A 20,966-nucleotide genomic window follows, 5' to 3' on the forward strand; every position below is an offset into this window, starting at 1 on the left:
GTAGATAAACGCACTTCAACTTTAGCCAACTCACATTTTCATTCAAGAGTGTGTCCAGACAAGGGCATAGGACCAGAAGGGAGAATGGAGATGCAGTGTCCCAGCAACCTAAGTTCAAAGAACACAACCATAACCATATGGTCCAACATTTGGTCAAAAAATTTGATTCCAGTGTATTAAAGGTGTTAATTCAGCACCAGACAGGGGGATGCACCTACCAACTGCAAGAGTAAATGGTGGGACAGAAGGGACAGCTACATGGGAAATGACACAGGTATTCTAATCCACAGATGCCCCGTACAAAGGGCTTCACCGGGAATGGCAAGGTGTAATGATGCATTTGGTGTATACACAGTCCAAGATATTGGCCTATGATTAGCTAAAGAAGGGGAAGGATTAAAATAGCACCATCATAAACACATATAGTGGGACATTCCTCGGGGTGGGCTGGACCTGGGAAACCTCGGTCTGAAACATGTGACCAATACGAAAGGGATCTGCAAAGGAGGTGGGGCTTAAGCTACTCATCATGAGAAAAAATAACATAACTAGATGTGATGTAATTGCAGGGTGGTCAGCCAAACTAGACGCCCTACACATCAGCTGGCAGTGTGGCGCTGTACCAGCATGCCAGTCAAATGACCGCCAATGCCCATCGGCAGGCGGATGTGGGAGAGGAACACTGGATGGAGTGGCATTCCTGGGAGAACCAATCAGATGGTAAGCTCATGAGCTCTAGGGAGTTGGCCAACCTTCAAAGTATCTATCACAGAGTTTGCAAACATCATCATCCAAGAGTTATTATGTGAATGTCCCCTTTCACACCAGCTGCAGAGATTGTGAGCAGGACACAGAGGACTTTCAATCACAGTGGTTCAAGTAAACACTTATTAATTTATTACACTATCATTTGCAAACCATTTAACTAGCAGAAGACAACTTAATATTATATACCAATGCACTTCAATACAAAGATTTTAAGAAAGTTTGAGCTCCCCTGAAATAGGAGCCACATGACAGTTCAGTTACTTAGAAGTGAGCAAAAGGGGCAAGGTAAGTAGAATAGATCACATATACTTGTTACACAGTGCAAATAGTTTCAGTTCACCAGAGGAGTTCAATTCAAGTCAACAGGCCAGGCCAAAGTCAATGGGCTGGTGTTCTGGATAGGAAGGAGCAGTTCAGGTATCAAACAGTAAAGTCTTTGAAAAAGTTCTCAGAAGTCGTTTAGGCGAAAAAGAATCATGTTTTGGGTCACAAGCTGATTAGGCCTGTCAGTTGGGAAAGTTTCACAAACTTTCACTGCGAGAGTAGCGTTCTCTCAATCGGGTTGGCACAGAACCTTAGTATGAAGAAAAAATGCAGTAGACGACGTTGGTTCCTGGCAGGTCCTGCAGATCTCACTGTACCTGAGCCTTAGTCGTGGGGACAAGAGGGAGGACGTCTGAGGACTCCTGCACTGCACAGGATCATCAAAAAAGCAAACAAGTAGGAGTCAGTTCAGTTCCAGTAGCTGTACATTCAAGCTGGTATCCCTCTCCCTGGTTAATCCTAACCAGCCTTGAGAATGGTATTCAGGTGGCTTACGAGTTGATTGGTCCTACCAACTCAAAGGAAGAAGTCGTCCTTGAAAGGGCTTCTCTGTTGAGATGAACTTGGCAAATCGGACCTGCAGCAGGGCTTCACCAGGAAAACCAATGGTCTAGGAGTTGCAGCAGCCGTCCTCTTCCAGCTCTTCATCGGTTCTTTCGTTCCAGTGGTCCACTCTGCTTTCCAGTCCAAGAGACTTGACTTTCAAACAGTTTTCTCCCTTTCATTCCAGCCTAGCTGTCACTCACCCAGCAGGGTGGCTGTCCTTGCCGGACAGCCAGCCAGCCAATCACGCCAGAGTGTATTTGGGTCTCGTAGGAGACTAAGCACAGGGAGTTTCGGGCACCTCCCTCACTTCCTGCCCACCCCAGACACTCAGACGCCAGAGGCGGTCTTCAGTCCTGAAGCCCACCAAAGGCACATGAACAAAGGGACCAAACCTGGTTTGGCGCGCAGAGACAAACACTAGAAGGACCTTTCCAAAAAGAAACGGCAAAAAAAAGACCGGGACCTGTTTAAACAAAGGGGCTTAAGGCACCATGTTGAAAAACATGGCTCCCGCGATTTTTAGCTACCGGTGTTCGCGGTCGGTACAAATGATGGTAGTTTATTGTAAAACCACCAGCCTTTTCAATAGGAGAGGGTAGCATTAGACTGCTACATGAGTATTTAGACACAGGGGAAACCCCTCCAGCACTCCATTGTAAAATGGTGTGTGCTGGGTCCAGAATTTGGAAAGACTTGTAAAGTCAATTTCAATTTACATTCTCTGGGAAACAGTAGTTTATCCTAGAGAAGGTATCTAAACTTTTGGGAAGTTTAAAAGACATCCCTGTGTCACTGCACTGAAGGTGCTGTGTAACACACATGAACAGATGATGACTATGGAGTTATCTAAAACTCCATAATCAAAGAACACAAGTGAAAAAACACATATCAAAATACATGAAAGAATGGGAAAAAACACTCACACTCTTTCCAGGTAAAAAAAAAATCAAGTCCTCAAAATCCAGCAAAGTTGCTGGGGGTCTCTAAGGTGAAGGAAATTAGCATATTTATGAGAATTCTCCCTAACACTCTTCCCCCCTCCCCCAGACTAAGGGACAGGAGAATTTAATCCACCCCTGGATGAATCTACTTACTCCAGTCGGTCAAACTTTCGGGAGAGACCATCAGCATTTTTTTTTATTACACCCTGACCTGTGTTCAATGATAAAATCAAACCCCTTTAGGCTGATTGACCATCTTAACAATTTAGGATTTCCCCCTTCATTGGCATTAACCATCTCAAGGGTTGGTGGTCAGTCTGAATCACAAAAGTAGATCAATACAAGTATGGTCTAAACTTCTTCAGTGACCACAAAATAGCAAAACATTCTCTTTCAATGGTTGCCCTCCTTGTTTCTGGTTCCTTCAGTGTTCTGCTGATGAAGCAAATGGGGTGCTCCCTACCTTTTTCACCCAGCTGACTCAGAACTGCATCTATACCTGTATTGGAAGCATCTGTTTGCACAATGAAGGTTTGGGTGTAGTCAGGAGCTCTTAAGACTGGATCTTGACAAAGGGCTTTCTTAAATCCTTCAAATGCCATGTTGCACTCCTCATTCCATCTGACCTTTTTAGGAAATTTGGGTGAGGAGACCACATTCAAGGGAGAAGCCATGGACCCATAGTTCTCATTGAAGTTCCTATAATAACCAGTGAGACCTAAGAAGGATCTCACTTGGGTTTGAATAGTAGGGGTGGGCCATTCTTGTACAGGTTGTAATTTGCTATGCAATGGCCTTTTCGCACCTCCTCCTACATCATGTACAAGGTAGACCACTTTTCGCTGGCCAATTTGACACTTACTTGCCTTTATGGTCAGATAGACCTGCTTAAGAGCCTGCAAACCATATCCTAAGTGGTCAACATGTTCTTTCCAGGTAGGGCTGAACACGCAAATGTCATCCAAGTATGCCATGCAGAAGTCTTCCATCCCATTCAGAACTTGATGAACCATCCCTTGGAATGTTGCAGGTGCATTCTTTAGTCAAAAAGGCATTACCTTAAACTGGTAGAGGCCTGCTGGTGTTTAAAATGCAGTTTTCTCCCTCGGCATGGTCTGTCAGAGCTATTTGCCAATAGCCTGACGTTAGGTCAGATGTACTGAGATACTTGGTTGAACCAAGTTTGTCCACCAGATCATCTGCCTAAGTAAAGGATGGGCATCAGTCTTAGTGACTGCATTTGGAGCTATATAGTCCACACAGAATATCAACTCCTTGGATCCTGCCTTTGGCACTAGCACAACTGGTCTAAACCATGGACTGGTAGAGGGTTCTATTACCCTGAGATCAAGCATCTTGTTGACCTCTTCCTTTATGTGGTTTCTGAGATTATCTGACATCCTGTAACCTCTGCTTTTAACAGGTAAACAGTAACCAGTGAGAATATCATGCTGGCCCCAAGGGGTCAAGCATGGTGATAGTGAAAACTGGGAGGGAAACTGATTTAAAAGAAACTTGCACTCCTCCTGTTGTTCCAGTATCAGATTAGAAAAGAGATTAACTCCTTCTATTTTCTCATCTAAATGTTGTCCCCTGAGAAGATCAGGTAGAGGTTCACTCTCTTCCTCCTCTTGAGCTGAAGCTAGAAGCAAAGCCCCCACATCTGGTCTGGTGACATAAGATTTTAGACGATGTGAACAACCCTGGGGGCCTCCTTAGGATTGCCTAAGTCCATCAGATAGTTGACCTCTCCAATTTTTCCCACAACCTTGAAGGGTCCTATCCATTTGTCCTGTAAGGCCCTCTGCCTTGTAGGAACCATAACTAAAACGTGTTGGTCTTGAGTCAACTCAACTATGTTGGCCTTCTGGTGATGCCAATGCTTCACCAGAGCCTGACCTGTTTTTAAGTTATCAGATGCTTCTGTCATGATGTGTGGCGTTTTCCTCCGGAGACCTAACACGGCGGTAGGGATTTAACGTTAACGGTAATGGAATACCGGTAACGTTAAATGCCCATGCGGATTACAACCCGGCTCACCGCCATTAGCGGCACTGCTAAGTACGGTGCCACTACTAGCGGTCATTCCGCGTGCGCGTGACCCGCCACTTCGTAAATAACGACATGCCGCTAATAGCACACCATCAAAAGGCAAGTGCACATGGCAATAGCAGCATGGTAAATCCCCCAAAACCCCTTACCGGCATGGCGCTAATACCGCCATCGCGAACCACCCGTTAAAAGAACTAGGCAGTGTTAACACCTGCCACAGGTGGCCAAAATCAGCACAGGTGGAGACAATGGAGACTGTGGCTGCTCAAAAGAAGCACACCACACCCCTTCCCACACCCCTTCCCACACCAAGATGGTTCCAATACTGGCAGCATTACATGGCCTGGAGGACCTGATTGCAGCGCTGCTGCTACAACAACAGGCAGCACAGAGGAGAGGCAGTAGGAGGAGGGCTAGACAGGCACAGCAAGCACCACCACACCACCTAATCATACCACAGAGGCACCCACCAATTCCCCAGATCAGAGCCAGTCCATTAAACCTAACACCTGAGCAGATACACACCCTGTACCGTCTGGAAAGGGACACCATCACCAGCATCGTGGACATGATATACAACGACATTGTGAGCCTCATAGACATCAGAATTGCCACCCCCCCTCTACTCAAGGTGGTGACAGTGCTCCACTTCCTGGCCACAGGAACCTACCAGCATACAGTGGGGCAGATGCATGGCATCTCCCAACCTGTATTCTCACGCATACTGAGCCAGGTACTCGATGCCCTCCTGAAGCATGCATCCGAACATATATCCATGACACGGACTGCCCAGGAGATTTCAAACACCAAAGTTGGTTTCTATTCACTGGCAGGCATCCCAAGTTGCATTGGGGCCATCGACTGTACACATGTGGAATTGGTCGTCCCACATCACAATGAAGCAGTGTACCGAAACAGGAAGCAATTCCACTCCATCAATGTCCAAATGGTATGTGACGCCAACAAGATAATCACACATTGCTGTGCCCGATTTCCAGGATCTACCCATGATTCCATGGTCTTGCGGAGCTCAACTATCCCCCGCTACATGGAGCGACAAATGGAACAACGTTCGTGACTACTTGGTGAGTAGCAGGCCAAGCACATGGCAGTGTGATTGGGGGGGGGATAGATAGATACTCCAACTGGGGATGTATTGGGGGGGGGTAGATAGGTACTCCAACTGGGTGTAGCCTGTAGTCCGTCGCCCAAATGCACACACAGATGTACGCAAATGTCCATCTGGGAGGGCAGCAACGTACTTGAGATGAACGGACATGCAAGTATATGCTACACAACACAGCTGACAATCCAATTCTAGTAACATCAAACATCAATCCTCATCCACATTGCACGACACTCCACGCCACGAAATACACAAATGTCTTCCATGCCATCAACATAGTCATGCAGCATTCCTACAGCACAACATCAACAATGCATTGTGCCCTTCGATGCATGCGAAGGGAAACCCCTTAGCCATGGCAATGCACCACGAACCCATGGCACCACTGAAGTGATGCCTCTCAGCATGGCAACAGCAATGTTGGAAGGACAGTACACACCAGTGTGGTACCAAATGTGCCTGGCCACAGGGACACCTATGACCTGGCCTCACCCAGAACATGTCAATTACTGTTGGAGACATCAATGGGGCATGTCTACTTGCAGGCTTGCGCTCACCTTTGCACAAAGTAGTTACACAGACCATTTTCATTCATGCAGTTGATTGTGTACATGAATCCCAATGATAGGTTAAAGTATGTGATATGAACAGGCCACACTTGTGTTGAAAAGTAACAGGACCCCATTCCTTCCCCCATATAGGTGATGCCGGCTATCCCCTGAAGAGGTGGCTCCTCACACCTGTACGGAACCCACAGAACAGGCACGAAGAAGAATACAATCGTGCACATACCCGTACCTACCTCGTGATTGAGCAGACTTTTGGACTTTTGAAGTCACGGTTTAGGTGCATTAGCAGGTCTGGTGGCACTCTCCTGTATGGCCATGAATAGGTGGCAAAGATCACCATGGCATGTGTCATGCTGCACAATATGTGTATCAGACGGAATGTGCCACTGCCCCCTGACGTTGAAATGGAGGCACCTGATGAGGATGATGATGGGGATGAGGATGGAGGTGAAGGGGATGCAGGTCATGCAAGAGGGGATGGCCAGGAGGGACGTGCTGTGAGACAGCATTTGATCAACCAAATCTTCTGAGTACCATGTATATGGCTGGTGATGCACTGGTGTCTGTTTGCTAGCTCACAATGGACCTTGGCGTCAATAAATTCCACATACACAATGAAGGAGTCCAGGCCTGTGTTTTGCTCAAACAACAGTGTATTTATGAACTGAAACAGAAAAATGTGCAAGTCCCCAATCATCCCACCACCCTTCCCCCACCCCCACAACTGTCCCATCACACCCTACCCCCCACCCCCCACAACTGTCCCATCACACCCTTCCCCCCACCCCCCACAACTGTCCCATCACACCCTTCACCCCACCCCCCACAACTGTCCCATCACACCCTTCCTCCCACCCCCCACAACTGTCCCTCATGAGTCTCCAACAATGTTTGCGTCCAGGCATGCACACAGGGGAATGGACATTCACACCCTATTGGTCATTGGCAGAACCAGCATTTGGGGGCTGGCTGGAGGTGCGCCTGGTGGTGCGTACAGAGCGTCTGAGTGGGCTTGTCTGCCGCAAACTGGTGGACGAAGAGGTGGCAGACTGTCCTGGTGCTGGTGGTGGTGGGATTTGGCGGTCCATTGCATCCGCAATGCGTGTGAGCACCTCCCCGATGCGTATGAGCTCCCCACACAGCCTGTCTGTGCACAACTCCATCCCCTCCCTGGAGTGCCTGGATGTCTCCCCGAGCTCCGCCCTGAGACGGGCAGCCTCCTCGACATGCTGACCAACCAGCACAGTGAGAGCCTGTTGCCGCTGGATGATGCTGGCCAGGTCCAGGGCAGTGTCGGGCTGTGGGGGTGTGGCTGCTGCGCATTCTGATGCTGGTCGGTGTACAGATGTAGGCTCCGGGGGGCTACAGAAGGCCTCCATGGTCTCGTCACCAGTGACATTGGAGACAGGTGTGTGTTGGGGTGATGGCTCTGGGGTTCAAGCAGGGCTTGGGGTGTGCACGGCCAGGTCGAGATCTGTAGGCTCATCCACATCAGACAATGGGGCAATGGCTGCCACCTCTCCTGCCGAACTGGCTGCAGCTGAGGGTGGACCCTCGGTGGCTGTGATTGGGGGGGGGGGTGAACCTCCAGAGGCGGGGCATTAGGGTTTGGCGTGGCACTGGCAGTGGCGCTCAAACCATGTTTTGAACGGTGCAAATGGAGCCTTGAGCCTTTTCCCCTTGATGTCATTGGGGCGTCCTCGCTGGGCTGTGGCCTTTTTTCTTCTGCACAGGGGGTGCCTGGGATGCTTCCTCGCTGTCTGTATGTGACCCTGTCGGGGACAAGAAGGGGGATGTCATTGGTTATGGTTCAATGTACTCTATGCAGGCTACATCATGAATTCATTTGGGGCTGTTTGGACTTCATTGTGAAGGATGCAGCTGATGTGTAATTTCAGTGGCTCATCCATGCAGTGTTGTGTGTGGCACTTGGCTCTGTTTATGTGTGCATGTGTGTGTTTTTGGGTCTGGCACTGACACGGGCAGGGTGGGATGCATGTGTGGATGTTTGGCCATCCATGAGGTGATCCAGGGCTGACATTTGTGGGGACCTGTACATTCACATTGCATGCTTGCATCAGTGCACTTACCTCCATCAGAAGTCTCTGGCACGCCATGCTCCATCCTCCCAACTCCCTCAACACATTCGACTCCGATGAGGTTGGCGCATGTCTCCTCCCACTCCTTTAACTTGATTGGCGACCCAGATCCGCCAGCGGTGGCAGTCTTATGATTCTCTGCCAGGATCATTCTGACCTGGAGTCTCAGGTCATCCCATCTTTTCCTGCACTCACGTACAGTGCGCGTGCTGCTGCCCACAGCACTCACTTTCATTGCCACTTCGTCCCAGATCGCCTTTTTCTTAAGGAGGGTCTCCCGCCGCATGTCATTTGCGATGACCACTGCAGCATTGTCCGATAAGGTCTGAGTCAGCATGAGTAACTCCTGAGTAGAGAACTTTTCCTTCCGCTGGCGGTCTGTGGTTTTTTTTAAGTGCCTTGGGCATGGTAACAGTGTTGCAATGGATCTCAGACAGCAAGATAACACAAACAGGTCCAGGGGGCAGAGGATGGCAATGGATTGTGTTTTTAAAGATGGCCGCCGTGCTCTTTCCCGTTCCTGTGCGATGATGCTTTTTCCGGTTCCGGTACTTAACGGTCACCGCTATTAGCGGTGACCGCTATTTGCATGCTGCGCCAACGCGGAGTTGCTATCTGCACTGTCGAGGAAGATGGTAAGTGACTTTTGAGGGAGTTTAGCGGCAAGGCAGCAGGGGCATTACCGGCATGGCGCAATGCACGTGTCCGCGTACTCGTAATGGTACGCTATTAGCGCCCTCCTGCGAGGGCGGACACGTTAAGGGCAATTTGCGGATTTTACCGCACAACGTGTAATGAGGCCCATAGTCAGTGACTCTCAGTTGCTTGAGAGAAGGACCACTCTCCAACTACTCCTTAATTAGGGCCAAGGGACCTCTAACTGGATGACCATAGAGAAGCTCAAAGGGCCTAAATCCAACTCACTCCTGAGGGACTTCTCTATAAGCAAATAGAAGGCATGGCAGTAGAAGGTTCCACTTTCTTCTAAGGGGTTCCTCTAAAGCACCTATCATGCTCTACATAGTAAGGTTAAACCTCTCACCCAATCCATTTGTCTGTGGATGGTAGGCAGATGAGAACTTGTAAGTCTCGCCACAGTATTTCCACATGGCCTGCATGTAGTGGGACATAAAATTTGATCCCCTGTCAGAGAGGACTTCCTTACGAAAACCTACCCTGGTAGAAATACTAAATAGTGCCTTAGCAATAGCCTGAGCTGTAACATTCTTCATAGGTATGGCTTCAGGATACCTAGTAGCATGGGCTACTACAACCAATATATATCGATTGCCTGAAGAGGTTGAAGGGTCTAAGAGACCAACAATGTCGATTCCTACCCTCTCAAAAGGGACTCCCACCACTGGGAGAGGCACTAAAGGTGCCACATTCTTGGCTCCAGTCTTGCCAGATGTATGACAAGTGTGAGAGCTCCTACAGGATGTATCTACATCAGACCCCAACTTAGGCTAGTAGAAATATAGAGAAAGCCTTTCCTTGGTCTTTTTGAAGCTCAAGTGACCAGCCAAAGCAATCTCATGGACTAACTTTAGGAACTGGTGTCTTGTCTCAAGAGGCACTACACGTCTTCTGTAGTCCCCTGGGATAGAATCAGTTGGTTCAATGTAGAAGAGGCCATCTTCCCAGTACAACCTATGCTTCACTGGCTCTTGTCTGTCCAGCTGGGAAGCTGCCTTTTGGCAAAGACCTTCAAGAGTAGGACACTTCCTTCAGCCTCTGCTGAAGTCTGCCCTACATTGGCCACATTCTGCCAGTAAAGACTGCAGCTCATGAGGTTCTTTAGGATCCAGATCTCCAACACGGGTAAGGTCTTCTTCCAGCTCTGAATCTTCAGCAGCTGATTCAACCTTTCCTGGTTATTCCTCACACTCAGCCTCAGCTGGTGGAGTAGTCACAGGTGCGACTTTGGACAGTCCTCTCAGGGATGTCCTTCTTGGTAGCACAGGAGTGTTTTCTGGCTTTTTCCTTGGGACTTTGGCAATAATAGTCCAGGTCTAGAATTGATAGTCATATCCCAATGGATCTAGGTGTTGTACTGTAGCAGGTATCCGCATATATTAAACAAAGATGGATGCTACACCTAGATTTGAGAGTCCTGCATAGTGGGAGAGAGGCCAACACATAATGCAATTCGAGTACAGGACTAAACAGAGCTAGCTTTGAGAGTCCTGTATAGCAGGAGATAGGCCTACTGTTAGGGAACATTCTCAGAAATGTGCTTATTTCTCTCTACCTTAGAGACCCCCAGCAACTTTGCTGCATTTTGAGGACTTGAATTTTTAACCTGTAGAGGTTGTTTTTCTTTTTGTTGTGGAGTTTGACAAACTCCATAGGCATCATCGTTTACATTGTGTCGCACAACACCTTCAGTGCAGTGGCAGAAGGTAGTCTTTCAGATTTCCCCCAGGTCTAAATACCTTCTCTTGGTTAAACTATTACCAAACAAGAGCAGCATAATGAAATTGACTTTACTTACATTTGTAACTTTCTAGACCCAGCACACACTATCTTACAGTGGGTTGCTGGAGGGGTTATCCCCCTTTGTCTAGCTTCTCATGTAACATTTTTATGTTACCCTTTCCTCGATGAATGGCTGGTGGCAGTGGTTTACTTTTAACTACCGTGGTGTGCATTTAGTGCGAGCTGAGTTCGCAGCTGCAGTAAAGCACCCAAGGGTGCCATTTTTGTCAAAATGCCCCGGTCTTCTTTTTTCACCATTTCTTTGTGGAAAGGTCCTTCTTGAGATTTACTCTGTGTGCCACCAGGTCTGGTCCCTTTGTTCATTTTGCCTTTGGTGGAATTCACGAGTGAAGCCCACCTTTGGCTCCATGGTGTCTGGCATGGGCAGGAAGCAAGGGAGGTGCCCAAACCCCCCTGTGCGTAATCTCCTAGGAGACAGGAATGCACTCTTATGTGTTTGGCTGGCTGGCTGTCTGGCAAGGACAGCCACCCTTCTGGGTGACTGAAAGCTAGGCTGGAATGAATGGGAGAAACCTGCAAATAAAGCCAAGGCTTTTTGGCTTGGAAGGCAGAGTCGACCACTGGACAAAGAAATCCAAAGAAGAAGTTGAAGAGGATGCCTGCTGCAACTCCTGGACCGTTGGTTTGCCCGGTGAAGTCCTGCTACTGTGCTGAAATTCCAAATTCGGATCGACAGAGAAGCCCCTGCAAGGACGACTTCTCCCTTTAAGTTGGTGGAACCAATCAACTCCAAAGTAAGCCACCTGGACATCTTCTCTGAGCTGGTTGAATTTCCATTGCAGTTGCTGCTGGAACCGAATAACCAGGGAGATAAACACTCGATTGTGTGTGTTGCTTTTAAGCGGGCCAGAGCTCCAGGAAAATCCTAAGTACTCCCAGAAAGCAGGACTGACCGAGCCTGAGCCCTCTCAATAGAGTGCAAGACCCCATATGCAAGGAAAGCCCACCTCGACAGCCAGGAACCACAGTGTTGCTATTTGCGGTAGACGCGAGGAGCTGAAACACCAAAGTGCCACATGTTTGAAGATTGCCGGTTGTGGTCTGTGACCATCCCACTGCAGTGCAGGAGTCCCCAGAAGTCCTCCCTCTTGTCCCCACGATTGAGGCCCAGTAACACCAGGATCTGCAGAGCTGCACAGGAACAGGAGCCCAGGAGCCACCTGCTGCACTTTTCTTCAACCTAAAGGTACTGTAAAGTCTGAGAGAACTTACCTCTTGTTGTGCCTGTCATGATGCCTACCCCCGGGCATCAGGACCAAGGCCCTCAGCTCTGGGAACAGGCATCCAGACATTTGTTTAAACCTCAGCAGCCCCGACTAGGGGCTGTCTGGGTTCAGTCCTGGCGCCTTAGGCGCCAGGCTCATCCTAGAAATCAGTCCTGGCGCCATAGGCGCCAGGCTCATAGACTTTACTTACCTGATGCAGACCATGCTGCAAAAGAGTCCAAGCCTACATGAGGCCTGGATGGGACTATTTTGTTACAGGGACTATTTTTTACTCGGGCGTGGCTCTAGGGAACTTCTTACCTGGAACTACTTTGGAGGCTATTTAAACCACACCCGAACAGCAGCACATGCTTTGCGTTATTCTGCATCCAGCAGCGTGATGCTCACCGTGCCTGCAGCCAGCATCCAGTCTTCTGCCACGCCCGTGTGCCTGCAGCCAGCATGCAGTCTTCTGCCACGCTTGCCTCGAATCCGGAGCTCCTAGAATAAAGAAGAAGAAAAGGACAAGGTTAGAAAATGAACTTATTTCAAATTCCTGACCTAATGTCACGCTCACCTGATTCCCACGGATGCGCAGGTCTGGCTTCGAGTGCTGATGCTTCTTCAATGGTGAAGCGCAGGACTCTGAAGATGGACAGGAAGGGCCCCTCTACTCTGGCTTCTCTGGCTCGCAGGAATATTCCCCTGTGCGTGAAAAGGGAGTATTACCTACTGACGGAATAATGTTCAAGCCTCCCACTCCCTTCCAACCCTTCACGATACCCTTCCACGATTCCCCGTGAAGTCTCACCTTAGGGTCTGGAAGGATGACCTCTCCATACTGCTTCTGATGCAGGGGCGCGTTGAAACCCAGTTACTTCACTGGATTGAGGTTTGATGGGAGTTCAAATAAGCTTGACTATTCAGGTAAGGCGCTGTAAGAGTTCTGTTGCAAGTTTAAAAGTTCAAGCTTAATAATAAGGTTCATTGTCTTATTGCAGCAAGCGCTAACGCTTATGTCTTTTTCCCCTTAGGGGCCGGGGTTCGGAATGCCGGAGATATGGCGCCGACCCGAAGTGAAACGTGCAGTTCCAGTAAATGACAGGTAAGTTCTGGATGAGCGTTCGGGTAATGTCTTTGCATTCGCTCATTCAATGTCTTTGTCTTTTTTCCCCATAGGGGCCGGGGTCCGGAATGCCAGGAAGCGGCAGGACCCGAAATAAAATGGGAATGACCCAACAGGTAAGTCTTAGAAGGAAACTGAGTTTTTCCTATTCCCTTCCTTCTCTCACCTTGTGCTCTTGTCTTTTTCTCTCTAGGCTCTGGGAAGTGGCTGCGGATCCGGATGATCGCTGCTGAAGATGGAGGTGCCCAGGAAAGGTGAGTGAAATGCAGCGCTGCAGCGATCGAAGCGAAATGCTTTTAAAAATGATGTCTTCCCTTTCAGGATCGTCTGTGTGATGTCTCCGTGATGCAGCTTTAGCAGGTAAGGTCTTCTTTCTCTCTCCAATTCTCTCTTATCTCCCTTTGCAGGTGACCCAGGATGCTGACAGGCGTGGCTGAAGTCCAGATGCAGGAGCTGACACGGTGAGCGTCCAGCTGCGAGGAGCAGAACAACGCGAAGCGTGAGTTGCTGATCGGGCGTGGTTTAAATAGCTTTGGAAGAAGTTCCAGGTATGTATCCTTCCACCGATCAGGTATGTATCCTTCCCCGACCACACCCAGGTGGAAAGTAGTCCCACAGGTAAAGTAGTTCCATTCAGGCCTCAAGAGGGCCTGGATGTAGCAGCATGGTCTGCATCAGGTAAGTGCACATTAAAACACTTGAACACATATCTAGCTTTATGAGCCTGGCGCCTAGGGCGCCAGGACTGTGTCCAAAGGGCCCCAGCTTGGGCCCGCTGGCACTTCCCTGGGGGGAATGATGCCTGCCTCTGGGGTTGCTGGGTCGGACCTGGCTCCTTGGAGGTAGGCATCATGACAGTACCCCCCCTCAAGGCCCCTCCCAAGGTTGTTCCCTCCGGGGGTTTTGGCTTGTTCGGAAATCTCCGGTGGAACCTTTGCATTAATCGAGGTGCGTGAACATGGTTACTAGGCTCCCACGATCTCTCCTGAGGTCCATATCCCTTCCAGTAAACAAGATAGAAGAGTTTTGACTTTAACACCTTGGAGTCTAAAATGTCTTTAACTTCGAATTCTAATTCCCCTTCAATTTGAACTGAGTCTGGAGGCTTGGACAGTCGGGTCCCTGGTTGCACTGGCTTCAAAAGTGATGCATGAAAAACTGGATGAATACGCATGTTGGACGGTAAATCCAGTTTAAAGGCCACGGGATTGATTATAGCCTTGATGGGATAAGGTCCTATGAATCTGGGATTGAAGGTTCGCGGGCCCTTGAGGGGTAAATGTTTCGTTGCTAGCCATACCTGGTCTCCTACTTGGTAAGTAGGAGTTTTACTTCGGTGCAAATCAGCGTTTTCTTTATACTTTTTCTTGGCTTGCTGTAAATGAGTTGCAGCTTCTTTGAAGGCTCGGGTTATTGTGGAATGCAGATGATTTACTGCGGGCATTTCCAGGGTCAGAGGTGGATCTAGGTCAGAGGTCCGAGGATGGTGACCATACAAAGTATAAAAAGGAGTTTGTCCGGTTCCAGAATGCACTGAATTGTTGTATGCATATTCTGTGATCCAAAGGATGTCTTTCCAATTTAACTCGGATTGGTGTATCGTGCACTGAAGATATTGCTCGAGAGTCTGATTGGTTCTCTCGGTTTGTCCGTCGGTCTGGGGGTGGTGGCTGGTGGATAACCGCACATCTATTTGTGCTAGTTGGCAACACGTCTTCCAAAAATGGGAGATAAATTGACTTCCACAATCCGAGACTAATATGGAAGGGAAACCATGTATGCAAACTATATTCTCCAGAAATTCCTTGGCCAAGGTGGAAGCTGAAGGCAAACCTTTTAAAGGGATAAAGTGGGCCATTTTGGAGAATAGATCCACAATTACAAGGATAGTGTTGTAACCAGCACAAGGAGGCAGGTCAGTTATAAAGTCCATTGACAAGGTGTGCCATGGTGCCGGTGGAATATCCAAGGGTTGAAGTAGGCCGGCTGGCCTTTTCTTTTGACCCTTGTTTTGGGCGCAAATTCTGCAAGACAATACAAAACACTTTATGTCTTTTCTCCAAGAAGGCCACCAGAAGTGGCGTTTGATTTTTTCCTCCGTTTTAGCGATACCAGGGTGTCCTTCCATTAATGATTCATGATGATGGGCAATAACAAGTTCTTGCAATTCTTTACTTGGCAGAAACAACCGCTCCTGGAAGTAGGGTAAATCATCCTTAACGGTGTAATGAGGACCCTTTTAACTCCATTCCAGCAAGGCTGAAGAGTCTAGAAGTTGTTTTACTTGCGTTTGGATGTTCTCAATAGTTTGCAATGAAGTTAGGCCTAAGATTCTTTGTTCAGGTATGATTGGGACAGGTTCTAAACTCGAATTGGGTTCTTCCATGCCAATCCGGGATAAGGCGTCCGCTTTACCATTCTTGCAGCCAGGGCGATAGGTAATTACAAAATCAAATTCCGCAAAGAATAGAGCCCATCGGAGTTGTCGTGAAGATTGAGCTTTGGCCGTCTTTAAATACTGTAAATTTCTGTGGTCCGTAATTACGGTGATGCATCCGAACATGCCCAGGAGATTTCAAACACCAAAGTTGGTTTCTATTCACTGGCAGGCATCCCAAGTTGCATTGGGGCCATCGACTGTACACATGTGGAATTGGTCGTCCCGAGAAGGTAGTGACGCCAAGCCTTGAAAGCAGATTTAATAGCCAGTAACTCTTTGTCGGAATTGCGTAGTTGATTTCAGGAGGAGAAAATTTCCTGGACCAAAAGGCCACAGGGTTTAGTTGGTTAGTTTCTGGGTCTCTTTGCGACAGGACAGCTCCCATGGCCGAACTGGATGCGTCGGTTTCCACAATGTAAGGGAGATCTGGGTGTGGGTGCTTCAATACAGGTGCAGAGGTGAATTTGGTTTTCAGGTCCTGAAAGGCTTGTTCGGCCTCAAGAGTCCCTTCAAAGCGTTTGTTTTTCTTTAGGAGAGCTGTGATGGGTTGGACTGTTCGGGAAAATTCCGGGATGAATCTTCGATAGAAATTGGCGAAGCCGAGCATGCTCTGAACTCCCTTCACCGAGCTAGGAGATGGCCATTTGAGGATGGCGTTCTCCTTTCGTGAGTCCATTCGGACTCCTTGAGGTGTTAGGATGAATCCGAGAAACTCAACTTCTGTGGTATGAAAAACGCATTTTTCGAGCTTTGCAAATAGTCTGTGCTGGCACAATTTCTCAAGAACTGCCCTAACATGTTTTCTGTGATCGGATTCTGAAGAAGAGTACACCAGGATGTCATCAATATAAACAATGACACAGACATCGATAAGTTCCCGAAGAACATCATTCATAAAGTACTGAAAGGCGGCAGGTGCATTGCACAACCCGAAGGGCATCACCTGATATTCGAAGAGCCCAAATTTGGTGCGGAATGCAGTCTTCCATTCGTCGCCTTCTTTTATACGCACCAGGTGATAAGTTCCTCGGAGATCTAACTTGGTGTACACACAAGCGTCTTTCACCTGGTCGATAAGCTCAGGGATGAGGGGCAGAGGATAACAATTCTTAATCGTTATTTGATTTAGGGCGCGATAGTCTATACATGTTCTAAGGTCGCCCTCTTTTTACGGCACGAAGAACAGAGCTGAGGAGACAGGAGACTTGAACGGGCGATTAAAACCATTGGCTAGGTACTGATCTAAATACTGACGCAAATGCAGGTTCTCAGGTTCCGTAAGAGCATAAATCCTACTACAAGGTAGTTGAGCATTGGGTACCAGATTGATTTGGCAATCATAAGACCGATGGGGAGGTAACGTGTTAGCCTGTTCCTTCTGAAAAACGTCTTGGAATTGTTGGTATTCTGACGGTAGCTGTACAGGGGTGGAAGTTGCTGAGGCTAGACCCATAGCTGGATTTCTTGGATAACAAGTTGGTTCACAATCAGGAAAACTTATCTTCTTTGCTCGCCAGTCAATTCTGGGATTATGTGTTTCTAACCAAGGAATTCCAAGAATTACTTGAAATTGTGGGGCCTTGATCACATCAAACACGATTGCTTCCCGATGTCCATCCTGACCCACCAGTGTCATTTCAACAGTGGAATGCGTTACCGGCCCTGAGGCTATTTCGGTTCCGTCTACTGTTGTAATGACATCTTGGGTTACTTTCGGGCGGAGAGGGAGCTTAATCCTGGAAGCCAATTCACGGTCTATGTAATTTCCAATAGCTCCACTGTCGATGTATGCTTTTATAGCATGCAACTGCTGAGGCTGTTTTGGGTCCACGAGCACCATTGGCATGACAAAATGCGAGGTCAAAGAGTTTGTTTTCAAGCTCGGCAAGCGGACCCCTACGCTTGTCGGGCTAGGTCGTTTCCCGAATCAGGTGTCAATAAATCGTTATCAGTGGCTCCAACCACCTTCTTAGGTGGTTTAACCGGACAATTTCGAAGAAAGTGACCGGAAGTCACGCAATACAGACAAAGTTGCATTTGCCGCCTTCTCTCTCGTTCCTTCTGAGTTAATGGTCCTTTAACACCGCCGATTTGCATAGGTTCGGATACGTCGGTACTCTTGGAGTTAGCGTGGGTTTTGATCGGTACTCGGGTTTCGTACTTGAACCGATCAGCTTTTCTATTTTGAAGTCTGTGATCAAGTTGAACCACCAAGTCTATGTAGTCTGCGCAGACCTGGGGTGGATCTACTATCTGAGCTAGAACATCCTTAAGCTCTCCGCGCAGGCCTCGATGAAACAATGTGATCCTTTTGTTTTCTGGCCATCCAGTTTCCACAACCAGTCTATTAAAGGTGGCAACGTAGGACAGGAGATCCTGATTACCTTGTCGTAAGGAAAGCAGTTCGTTATCAAGGGCCTGTCCTTGAAAGTGTCGAGCAAACAATCTTTCCATGCTGGCCTGGAAACCCTGAAAATTCTGGAGAATGGGATCATCCTGATTTACCAATGGAATAGACCAATCGGCAGCACTGCCACTGAGGTACGATAGTATAAAGGCTACCTTGGTCTGGTCGTTAGGGAAGGCCCCGGGTCTGCATAGAAAGTGTAAACGACATTGGTTTATAAAGACGGCATATTTCTTGGGATCCCCCGCAAAACGTTCAGGCAGGGCCAAAGGCATGTGTCCAGGTAGATTGATTTGTACCGGGTTATTCAAACCCATTGATGTGGAAGTACCTCCGGAATTAGGTAAAGGAGTGTGCCCTGCCTGGGCCTGCAATAACCTTTTGGCCAGGTCATCTGTTCTTTCCTTGGATAGGATCAGTTCTCTTTTGAGAGCGTTAGTCTCCTGGCGGGCTAAGTGCACTTCTGCCTGTAATTCCCCCAAAAGCTGGGCCAGCTGATCTGTCTCGGAAGTCTCCATAGCGCCTGGGTGGGAAATTGTGGGTAGGCTTCGCGTTCTGTCACGCTCACCTGATTCCCACGGAGGCGCAGGTCTGGCTTCGTGTGCTGATGCTTCTTCAATGGTGAAGCGCAGGACTCTGAAGATGGACAGGAAGGGCCCCTCTACTCTGGCTTCTCTGGCTCGCAGGAATATTCCCCTGTGCGTGAAAAGGGAATATTACCTACTGACGGAATAATGTTCAAGCCTCCCACTCCCTTCCAACCCTTCATGATACCCTTCCACGATTCCCCGTGAAGTCTCACCTTAGGGTCTGGAAGGATGAGCTCTCCATCCTGCTTCTGATGCAGGGGCGCGTTGAAACCCAGTTACTTCACTGGATTGAGGTTTGATGGGAGTTCAAATAAGCTTGACTATTCAGGTAAGGCGCTGTAAGAGTTCTGTTGCAAGTTCAAAAGTTCAAGCTTAATAACAAGGTTCATTGTCTTATTGCAGCAAGCGCTAACGCTTATGTCTTTTTCCCCTTAGAGGCCGGGGTTCGGAATGCCGGAGATATGGCGCCGACCCGAAGTGAAACGTGCAGTTCCAGTAAATGACAGGTAAGTTCTGGATGAGCGTTCGGGTAATGTCTTTGCATTCGCTCATTCAATGTCTTTGTCTTTTTTCCCCATAGGGGTCGGGGTCCGGAATGCCAGGAAGCGGCAGGACCCGAAATAAAATGGGAATGACCCAACAGGTAAGTCTTAGAAGGAAACTGAGCTTTTCCTATTCCCTTCCTTCTCTCACCTTGTGTTCTTGTCTTTTTCTCTCTAGGCTCTGGGAAGTGGCTGCGGATCCGGATGATCGCTGCTGAAGATGGAGGTGCCCAGGAAAGGTGAGTGAAATGCAGCGCTGCAGCGATCGAAGCGAAATGCTTTTAAAAATGATGTCTTCCCTTTCAGGATCGTCGGTGTGATGTCTCCGTGATGCAGCTTTAGCAGGTAAGGTCTTCTTTCTCTCTCCAATTCTCTCTTATCTCCCTTTGCAGGTGACCCAGGATGCTGGCAGGCGTGGCTGAAGTCCAGATGCAGGAGCTGACACGGAGAGAGTCCAGCTGCGAGGAGCAGAACAACGCGAAGCTTGAGTTGCTGATCGGGCGTGGTTTAAATAGCTTTGGAAGAAGTTCCAGGTATGTATCCTTCCACCGATCAGGTATGTATCCTTCCCCGACCACACCCAGGTGGAAAGTAGTCCCACAGGTAAAGTAGTTCCATTCAGGCCTCAAGAGGGCAGCATGGTCTGCATCAGGTAAATGCACATTAAAACACTTGAACACATGTCTAGCTTTATGAGCCTGGCGCCTAAGGCGCCAGGACAGGGGTCCAACATGAGCCTGGCGCCTAAGGCGCCAGGACTGTGTCCAAAGGGCCCCAGCTTGGGCCCGCTGGCACTTCCCTGGGGGGAATGATGCCTGCCTCTGGGGTTGCTGGGTCGGAACTGGCTCCTTGGAGGTAGGCATCATGACACCTAATTCCGGAACCATTTCATCTCCGGACCTGGAAAGTACATCAGTCCTGCACGCGTCGCTTCGCCAGCTCCAGCACAGCGCCATACTCACCAGTTCTCACAGCATCTTTCGATCCGGCACTGTCTCCATCATTTCTTCACCGTAATCTGGCACCTAGGGGACACATGAAAAAACAAGGTGAGCCAAGGGAATCAACAAATACAACCTCTCACCACCATAGACTTACCACCGGCGGTATTATTCCATAACTCTCCACATTTTCATATGCCGCATCTGTAAAGAGGGAGAAAAACAACACGTTAATGCATGCAACAGTTACCGGACAGCGTTGGGTGACACAGACTCTTACCTGAATGCCAGCAGCAGCTACGAGACCTTCTTCTCACGAACTCAGTTGCAACTTAAGGAAGGAAGGGGACAAGAGTGAACATCGGGCACATTGAACTCTTTGAACTTGATACTTACCAATCCCGCATGGGACTTCAGAGTCAATAATTACCGGAACTCTCCCAACGCCTTCAAACCAGTGAAGTAACTGGTATCTATGCGCCCCTGCAAGACACGCAGGATGGAGAGCTCATCTTTTACGAACATAAAGAAAATACTTCTTCGGGTCCAGCAGACAAGACTAGGCGGGCCAGTCCAGACAGTCATCTCTGCACTACGCATCACGTTGAAGGAGACCGCAGCTGTCTGGGTCCGATCGACACCCCTGTGGGGTCCAGGTGAGCGTAACAGTGCCTCTTTGCTTGTCCTCGTTGGAGACTTGTCTCGGTTGCACATGTAGAGTTGCTAACAGCTTCTTTACCTCACAAGCCTAATCAGCTTGTGGCCCTACTTTGATTTATTCTATTCTACAA

Source organism: Ambystoma mexicanum, chromosome 5q (genome assembly GCF_040938575.1).
Source record: "Ambystoma mexicanum isolate Mex_15411 chromosome 5q, UKY_AmexF1_1, whole genome shotgun sequence".
In the NCBI taxonomy this organism is placed as follows: domain Eukaryota; kingdom Metazoa; phylum Chordata; class Amphibia; order Caudata; family Ambystomatidae; genus Ambystoma; species Ambystoma mexicanum.